The 7466-nt window shown below is 35.4% G+C and overlaps 1 protein-coding gene and 1 long non-coding RNA gene across 3 annotated transcripts in view; one reads left to right on the plus strand and one right to left on the minus strand.

The window, feature by feature from the left end:
* The window catches only part of LOC145293703 (ubiquitin-associated and SH3 domain-containing protein B-like), a 425494-nt gene that overhangs the window by 183483 nt on the left and 234545 nt on the right, over window positions 1-7466 (minus strand). The gene's annotated exons all lie outside the window — the stretch shown is intronic.
* Window positions 119-7466, plus strand: part of LOC145241545 (uncharacterized) — an 8088-nt gene continuing 740 nt past the window's right edge. The window contains exons 1-2 of the long non-coding RNA XR_013862571.1: window positions 119-360; window positions 7252-7466. The exon at window positions 7252-7466 is cut by the window's right edge and continues 740 nt beyond it. This is a non-coding gene — a long non-coding RNA (uncharacterized LOC145241545). The remainder of the gene's footprint in view (window positions 361-7251) is intronic.

The raw sequence follows: 7466 nt of genomic DNA on the forward strand, positions 1-7466 counted from the left end.
GCATCCGCCTCGCGTATTATTGAGCGAGTGACGCGAGAGAGATGCAGGTACATACAGTGAGAGAGGGAGCGCCAAAGAGAGAGAGAGAAAGGTATACCATTAGAGAGAGGCAAAGGAGCGGCGCAGGGTGGCGAGACAGTGACGACATAGCAGCCGAGGAGGAAGGTCAGGGAAGCGACATTGTTGGCGATGGTGCGTTTGTGGTGCTGATGACGGCGAAGAAATGAACGATATATTTTGACGACAGAGAAAACGAAAAAAGGCGATAATGAGGAAGGACGATGTATCCAATATAGACGAAGGAATGAAATTGTTTCAAAAGAAAGGAATGCGACAGAAATATTTAAAACCCGGCGCTGAGTGAGTCGATTGTTTATTTTTCTCTCTATATATCTCTCTCTCATATATGAAAACAACTATAAAAACAAAACCACAAAAAGGACATCCTTCCATTTTGGAGTTAAAAGCAGACGACAGAGTGTGAACTGTTTATTTCTTTTGTGCGGAAATTCTCTCTCGAATCTATTTCCAGTTTGTTTGTCCATCCAGTTACACATTCTCTTTTACTTTCGTTACAATATATATATGTAAATAAAATTGTGTTAATTTTTCCATTGGCCTCGGTATTGTTACTTGGATGTGTTTTTCCTGTCTTGTGTTTATAAATGTCTTTCGAGAAAATGGATATATCCCTCCCGTATCTAAAAACCCGGGAAAACTAATTTCTTTTAAATAATTTTTTTTATATTTTGTGTTACGACTTTTACCCCTAGACATTCCGGGTCGTAACACAACACATATATGAAATAAGTTTACTTGACCTAGAACTGTTATTGTACAACGCATATATGAAATAATTTTACCTACCCTAGGGCGAGTATTGTACAACACATGTATAAAATAATTTCACCTACCCTACGACGTGTATTGTATAACACATATTTAAAATAATTTTACCTACCCTAAGACGGGTATTGCACAACACATATATCAAATAATTTTACCTATCCTAGAACGGGTATTGTACGATAAAGATGAAATAATTTTACATACCCTAGAACGGGTATTGTATAATACATATATGAAATAATTTTACCTATCCTAGGACGGGTATCGTACAGCACATATATGATTTGGTTTTACCTTCCCTAGGACGGGTATTGTGCGACACAGACGAAATAATTTTATCTACATGTGAAATATTTTTACCTTCCCAGGTACTAGTATTGTATGCGTTAGGGATTTTGATTCTATTGCGTGTGCATTCAATATTCTTACATTTTTCCACAATGTTTACATGTACCTATTTACTATGCCTCCCCACGGGGCAGAGTTAGACACCAGGGTCGTTTTTTAACGTGGAGAAAAGGTATGTAACTACATGAAAAGATATAAGCTCTCTCTCTCTCTTTCGCGCGCATGTGTGTGTGGAGGGGGGGGGGTAGCATAAAGTCTTTTTGCACAAATCCACTCAATTTATTACCCAATTTGAACGCTCGAACCTGGTTTTGGGTCACATCCAACTCTTGTGGAGAGGCATGCTAATTTGTTTTATTAAAGTTAGGTTTAAAACGAAAAAAGTATATGATAGTTAACACTTGAGAATTGGCGAAACAACAAAAACAAAATGATAACACAAAGCAAAACAAAAACATATAATTTACATAAAACGCACGAGAATGAAATTCACTACCAACTACCAAACACGTGGAAACGAATAATTATCCCTATATTAAAAAAAACAAAAACCATGAAAAATTTCGTATGATATACGTACCGGTGACGAAATGAAAATATCATATTCCAAAAATTACGTAAATTGATCAAGAAATTTTATTTTTATAAGGAAAAAAAATTAAGCGATTAATGAGAATTCATAGGTATTACAACAAAAATCTCGCAAGCTTGAATTATTGTTGTTATCTTCCTTTTTTTCTTGAGGCTATTTTTTTTTTTTCAAGAAGCCTCGCAAGACAGTCACTTCTCGATTACTCATAAAATTTGATTGTTATATTTTAAGCATTTTTCTTTTTAAGGCTAGAAGCCCCCCCCCCTCTCGGGCGATAGCTCTTTAGTTCTACTTTTCGGCCCTTGTGTCACAAAAAATCTATATGATATACGTACCTGAAACGGAAAGAAAATATTATATTCCAAAAATTACAACTGATCAAGTAAATTTATTTTTATGCATAAAATACTTTTAAACGATTTATGAGAATTTGTCGCCATTGCAACAAAAATCTGACAATGTTGAATTATTGTCAGGTTATCTCCCTTGTTTCTTGACAATATTTTCAAAATAGTGCCACAACAAATTCTTTCTTCAATTAGTCAGACAAATTTAATTTCCATATTTAAAAATAAGTAATTGACCAATTCATGTGATTTATGGAATACGATATTTTTTCCATGGCGAGTACGATTTTTCCTTATTCATTTATTTATTTAATACTAGCAGTTCAACCCGGCCTTGCTCGGGCCCGATGTACTGTTCATAACTTGCCCTATGTGTGAATATACTTTATGTAAAATTTCAAATGTTTAGACCAAGATTTGTCTGAGTAATTTCGTAGAGACCGCAGAGGTCAATTTTTTTAAAACTTTGACTTCAATTTTAACCCCTTACCATTTATTATTTTGGTCTCAAATCAAAATAAAAAGTTTTACCCATGTCCAAGTTACCTATGTCCAAAATTTCAAGTCTTTAGACTCAAAATTGGCGGAGGAGTTTGGTAGCATCTTGATCAACTCTTTCAACTTTGACCTTTTGGCAGCCAAATTTTCGACTCAAAACTGATTAAAATGCTTGCCGCATGTCTGAATACGCGTTGTGTATCAATTTCAAATGTTTAAACCCAAAATTGGCTGATTAGTTTGCTAGACACCGCAAAGGTAAAATATTTTGAACCTTTACTCATTAGCAGCTCAAATTTTCGACTCAAATTGATTAAAAAGCTGAATACACTTTATGTAAAATTTCAAATGTTTAAACCAGAAATTGGCTGAGTAATTTGGTAGAGACCGCAGAGGTAAATTTTAAAAAAAATTTTGACCCCAATTTTGACCCCTTAACATTCATTGTTTTGGGCTCAAATCAAATTATAAAGTTTGATTCATGTCCAAGTAACCTGTATCTAAAATATCAAGTGTTTAGATCAAAAAATTGACGGAGGAGTTTGGTAGAGTTTTCAATGGTTAAATCGTTGAACTTTGACCCCTTGACAACCAAATTTCTGCCCGAAAGCAGATTAAGAAGATTTTCCCAAATCTCAATACTCCTTATCTCAAATCTCGAATCTCTAGACTGAAAATTAACAGTTATTTGGTAGGGAAATGTATACACACACACACACACACACACACACACACACACACACACACACACACACACACACACATTTTCCTATGGTACAGTGAATTCGCAGCAGAGATAGGGGAAATTCTGGAAAAGCACCAAACTGAATACTTACTCTTTCAACAGCTCGGTTTGTGTGACAGAGATAAACGTGCTTTCATTTTTCTGCATATATTGTCAATTTGCCAAAAAATTAGACCCAAGCGTCTTCATCGGCAGCAGCTGACATGGCTGTATAAAAATGCTGCGTTTCCTCACTTCACCCAGGGCAGTTTTTTTTTTTTTCACAGGAATCTTTGCTCAACAACTAAGCGAAATTTACAACGACGACGACGACGACGACGACGACGACCATAGACCAGACACAATCAGTTTATAGTGGTGCATCCAGCTCTCCCCAAGAGGGGGGCACCATGGATGATTATAAAAATAGTCTGCATGAAACTAGTCGACATTTCTCAATATAGACCGGCAATAAGTCAATACCTTAGGAGTTAATGCCGGGGAAAATTGTCTTACTAGACTGAACAAAACTATACTCCAATATAACATTAACATGAAGACTTGAAAATTGGCGTAAGTGTTGCAAAGTTTGCAATGGCAAGCAAATAATGAAATGTCTAGTCTGAAATACTACACAAATCACTCAAAAGAATTGCGCCCTTCACCGGATTTACTGAAGCCGAAAATCATTTCTGTTGTCACGAGTTGCACCCTCTCTTTTTATTTACTCCTTTTTTTTTTTTTCAATCGTTGTTTTGAACTAACACACAAGCTATCGGGCTTACATCAAAGTGCGGCATGTTTGTTTTTTTCAGTCCTAGGAATTATCTTCTATTTCTTTAAGGGGGCGCTTGTGCGGTATGATAGGATTTAAAATAAATGTAGTTTCGATAAAAATAAAAAACAAAACAAATACTATTACGTACTTACGTGTAGTGTTGGAATTAGTAAACATTTCAAAAGCCACAAAACATGATTGAATAGTAAACTAATTACCAGTAAAAGTAAAATTTATCGAGTTATAGAATTTTATCGCATTTGTTAACGTTGAAGACGTTTAAAAATCCAGGGGAGGTAATTGCAGTTTATGATTTTGACATAATAAATTGTACCTATTTACTATGCCTCCCCACGGGACAGAGTTAGACACCAGGGTCGTTTTTTAACGTGGAGAAAAGGTACAAAAACAAAAAATTGTCTCGGTCGTGAAGGACTGATCCTCCACCGAAAGAGAACAAGAAATGGAAATGCAGCGTCTGAAGAACAGATACTACACTTTGATCTTGACCAATAATAAATTGTAATCCGCCATTTCAAAATAGAAAATGGTGGATAACCCCCGTACTCATGCAATATAATCGTATTTTAAATAAATGTATTTTAAGTAAAAACACTATTACGTACTTACGTCTCATGTCGAAATTTGTAAAAATTCCAAAAATTACTCCAAACAATTGAGTAGAAGTATATATATATATATATATATGTATATATATATATATATATATATATATATATATATGTAGATAGATAGATTTGGTTGGTTGGTTGGTTGGTTGGTTTTGTTTTACGGCATATCACCCTTTTTCGGGTTATTTAATGCCGAATCCAGTGATTTTGAAGAAATTTTTTTTAATAGAATATATTTGTTTGTTTTTTTTTCAAGTCGGTTTCTATTTAATCGACCCTAACAGGTACTACCACTCTGGGTCAGAGTGGACCTGGGAGCAATGCCAATTAAGGGGTGGCTCCACACTCCCCAAAGCTCGCAAACTGGGACCTCACCATCGGATATAGTTTATATCCAGGACCAGATAGATAGATAGATAGATAGATAGTAATGCTTGGAATTTTTACAAAATCGACATTATACGTAAGTACGTAATAGTGTTTTTACTTAAAATACATTTATTTAAAATACCATTATACTGCATGAGCACGGGGAGGAGTATTGCTAGTCGTATTTGGTGCCGTCACTGGGCGAATGTTGAAGGGACGATCACGGCAAATTTTTCAACCATCCAGAGTTAATCCTCTTTGGGAGGGGGAGGGACACAGGTGTTTCACAAAAAACAAAAAAAAAAACAAAAAACAAACTGACCTCTATGTCACATCCACTCTCCGTTGAAAGGGAAGAGCAAATATTACTGTCATGTGAGTGCTTCTTTCTTTAATACGCATGTACGAAGAAAATCATTTTAAAACGATTAATTGGAATGCGTAGACACTACAACATTCATCCAGTAAGTATAAATCATTATTGACTTATCTCCCTTTGTTTTATGTTTTTGAGATTGTTTTCAAATAGCAGACAAGACGACCGTCCCCTTGCTACTCATAATATTTGATTTTCTTATCTATCTATTTTTATCTATAAAAGTGAATGTGTCTGTCTGTGTGTCTGTGTGTCTGTCTGTCTGTGTACATTTCCCTACGCAATAACTCTGTCAATTTTTAGTCTATAGACTCGAAATTTGAAATACTGGGTACTGAGATTTGGGAAAATCGATGTGACGGGTGTCAGCCAGAAATTTGGCTGTTAAGGGGTCAAATTTCAACGATTTGACCTTTAAGAACTCTACCAAACTCCTCCGACAATTTTGGGTCTAGACACTTGAAATTTTAGATATAGGTTCCTTGAACCTGGATCTAACTTAATAAAGTGATTTGAGCCCGAAACTATAAATTTTAAGGGGTCATAATAGGGGTCAAAGTTTTAAAAAATTAACCATTTTTTTTTGTTTTTTTGCTTTTTTTGCACAGCATACACCTCCAAACACCCGAGCAACGCCGGGCACCCCTGCTAGTATATCTATAAAAGTGAAAATGTCTGTGCGTGTGTGTGTTTGTCTGTGCACGTTTCCCTACACAATAACTCTGTCAGTTTTCGGTCTACAGTCTCGAGATTTGAGATAAGGAGTATTGAGATTTGGAAAAATCTTTTTGGTCGGTTTTCGGTCAGAAATTTGGCTGTCAAAGTCAAAGTTCAACTATTTGATCTTTGAGAACTCTACCAAACTCCTCCGCCAATTTTGAGTCTAAACACTTGAAATTTTAGATATAGGTTCTTTGGACATAGATCAAACTTTATAATTTATTTGAGCCCAAAACAATAAATGCTAATCGGTCAAAATTGGGGTCAAATTAAAAAAAAAAAACCTCTGAGGTCTCTACCAAATTACTCAGCCAATTTTTGGTCTAACTATTTGAAATTATACATAAAGTGTATTCAGAGATAGGACAAGCTTTTTAATCGGTTTTTGGCCGAAAATTTGGCTGCCAAGGAGTCAAAGTTCAAAAGATTTTATATTTGCGGTCTCTAGCAAATTATTAAGCCAACCTTGGGTCTAAAAATGAGAAATTTTACATAAAGGGTATTCAGACATGCACACAGCTTTTTAATCAGTTTTTGGGCGAATGTTTCGCTGCCAAGAGATCAAGGTTGAAAGAGCTGACATTTGCACTACCAAACACCTCCGCCAATTTTGGGTCTAAACACTTGAAATTTTAGATGTAGGTTACTTGGACATGAATCAAAGATTTAACTTGATTTGAGCCCAAAACAACAAATGTTAAAGGGTCAAAATTGGGGTCAAAGTTAAAAATTTTTTTACCTTTGCAGTCCTTACTTTTCTCTATGGTAGTTTAGGAAACCTATTATATAGAAAAGTATTATCGTAAATATGCACACTTTTTAATATACACATATGCACATAAAGTTATGAACAGTACACAGGATCCGAGAAAAGCCGGGCTGAACTGCTAGTTTAAAAATAAAACTACTTAATAAATTTTCGTGACTTTTGGAATATGATATTTTCATTTCGTCGTAGATTTTAATCATACAGAGTTTTCTTTTTCTTATTTGTTTTTTTTTTTTTTTTTTAATACAGGGGAAATGTAACAGAGCTGGTGACACTAGGAAGCAGCATCAACCGCATAAAGATATGCAAATTACTAAGCCGGCTGCCGAAAGTGAATTCGCAGCAGAGATAAAAGAATATACGTGGTCGATGTTTGGGGGCGAAAGTGTTCGGCAAAGCACGTGTTCGAGACGCGTGAGTGGCGTCAGAGCAAAGACGAAAAGCCACAATCGGCGGGAGAAAGA

This window comes from Euprymna scolopes, chromosome 2 (genome assembly GCF_053919585.1).
Source record: "Euprymna scolopes isolate OS-2025 chromosome 2, ASM5391958v1, whole genome shotgun sequence".
NCBI classification, from domain to species: Eukaryota; Metazoa; Mollusca; class Cephalopoda; order Sepiida; family Sepiolidae; genus Euprymna; species Euprymna scolopes.